Source organism: Colias philodice, chromosome 22 (genome assembly GCF_061535455.1).
Source record: "Colias philodice isolate Cphi_HAF_F1 chromosome 22, ilColPhil1 Martin Lab GWU primary, whole genome shotgun sequence".
NCBI lineage: Eukaryota > Metazoa > Arthropoda > Insecta > Lepidoptera > Pieridae > Colias > Colias philodice.
The window spans coordinates 819,405-821,911 of record NC_143107.1 but is presented as its reverse complement, the minus strand read 5'-3'; the positions used below and the strand labels follow the sequence as shown (position 1 = coordinate 821,911).

The 2,507-nt window shown below is 33.1% G+C and overlaps 1 non-coding gene across 1 annotated transcript; it reads right to left on the bottom strand.

Annotated features, from left to right (window-relative positions):
• Positions 1–1,947: 1,947 nt before the first annotated feature.
• On the bottom strand, positions 1,948–2,019 carry TRNAG-UCC (transfer RNA glycine (anticodon UCC)). Its single transcript has one exon. It is a non-coding gene; the product is annotated as a tRNA-Gly (tRNA).
• Positions 2,020–2,507: the final 488 nt, after the last annotated feature.

Here is a 2,507-nt window from a genome sequence, read left to right as displayed (position 1 = left end):
GGAATGTGTCAATTATATCACGATTGTAAGGAGTTTTGTAACTAGTTGGTTGCGCTGGTTTTGACTGTATAAGATACGATGTTATTACAGGTTATAAACTAAAGGTACTGGTAAAATTGAAATCAATTCAGCCGATTTTCGGGGATTAAGGATTACACCTGATTACACAATACACAGACTACGCATTAGACTATAATATACTAGCTGCGACCCGGGGTTTCACCCACGTGGCTCAAGTCCTGTTGGTCTTAGCGAGATGTTATATAGCCTATAGCCTTCCTCGATAAATGAGCTATCTAACACCGAAAGAATTTTTTAAATCGGACCAGTAGTTCCCGAGATAAGCGCGTTCAAACAAACAAGCAAACAAACTCTTCAGCTTCATAATCTTAATACTATTATAAAGGCGAAAGTTTGTTTGGATGTATGGATGTATGGATGTATGGATGTATGGATGTTTGTTACTCTTTCACGTAAAAACTACTGAACCGATTACAATGAAATTTAGCACACATATAGAGGGTAACTTGGATTAACACATAGGATAGGTTTTATCCCGGAAATCCCACGGGAACGGGAACTATGCGGGTTTTCCTTTGAAAACGCGGGCGAAGCCGCGGGCGGAAATCTAGTATTAGCATATATTAGTATAGATTGTATAAATTAAACATTACGTTGTGTCCAAATATACCGACAAAAGAGAAAAGCTTTAGTAATAAAATGCCATAGACTTATTTAGGTATATCTTAACCTAAGCGCTTCGCTTTCTATTCTTAATTATTGACAAAATTAATTTACGATATTTTTTTTTATTTCCAGATTTATTTACCTGCCAAAGCTACAGTTTGAAGACATCTGTTCAAACATTGTTTTCGCACATGTCTTTCCTCCTGCAATAAAAATCCCCTGAAAATGACTCACAGTTCATAAATCTTAACAAAATTTCAGCAAATAGAATATCTTCCACTTCTTTGTTAGATGACGCACTGGGATATCTTATATGAGCTGATTAATTATTGGTGTCCTAATTAGCAAATGTTCGCATGTTGTACGTGTTTATACGTGCGACTAACGGAGTAATATTTTTTTCTGAATTAGCAAATATATAGTTTTTATATCAGAGGTTTGTTCTATAATTGAAAAGATAGAAATAAATAAATATTATCTGTAATATTTTGTACTTGATTTTTATTTATGAACATCAATCAACTTAACTTTAAAAGGAAATAAAATAAAAATTGCATTTGCATCCTAAATCCTAATGTTTAAGAAAAATAATGATGAGTGATTTACATGTAAGAAATAATAATAAGAAATTAAATATTGAATACCGTAAAAGTTAAATTAAAACTACGATGATTATGAATATTTGTTATACAATAATAGGTACAGTTACAAATAATTCAGAATAAACATATTATTTAATTTGTATGGACGATTTAGAGTAGCAAAAATATTTTTTATTTTTTATAAATAAAAAATATTTTTCATTTATATTTATTTTTAGCTAGGACAGAGTAGTGAGTAAGTGCGTTAATTAGAAGTTAGAACGATGTTATTCCCATATCGCAATACATGATGATATGAAGATTGTTTCTTGTGAAGATAATGCTAAGTCATCTTTACTGTTAACTAGCCCTACTTTTGCTTGAAGTTTAAATCTATAATATAAAAACGAATCCCAAAATGTGTTGGTAAGCGCATAACTTGAGATTTGAGAACGGCTGAACCGATTTCGATAATTCTTTTTTTATTATATTCCTTGAAGTACGATGGTTCTTAATATGTAGAGAAAACGTAAATATGTACCACGGGCGAAGCCGGGGCGGACCGCTAGTTGATATTAAAAAATTTTATCAAGTAGAACGACGAAGGTTTTTTTAAGGGTTCGTTGTGAACTATTTGTTTAAAGTTTAGAATGCCGATAAAATAAAAAAAGCAAAAGTGTGCGTTGGCCGGGAATCGAACCCGGATCAACTGCTTGGAAGGCAACTATGCTGACCATTACACCACCAACGCTTGTTGTTACAGTTTAGAAATAAGCAGTTTTATTAGATTACTGTTTTATCAATTACTAGCGACCCGCCCCGGCTTCGCACGGGTGCAATGCTGATACTAAATACACTACAGAAAAACTGTGAACGTTGTATATAAAAACATAGCGACCCGCGCCGGGCGGCCGGCCGGTACCGCCGCAAACGCTACGTCCCGCAATTTTTAAATCTGTAATATCTTCGAAAATATTCACTTAAATCATACGGTGTAAAGGGCCACATAGATCTATATTAAATGAACAATATATTCAAGGTATTTTATTGGTTATGGATTAATGCTGTATTGGTTAAAATCGCTTCAAAAATTAACCATTATTTGTCGTAAAAAGTAAATGGCAAAAAAAAGTTATTGTGGGTTATCCATAAGAGATAGACATATACCATCGCGGACTTTTCTGTAGACCTTTTCAATGTGTATAATACTTAGTACATTATTTTGATAAAACTCGTAGG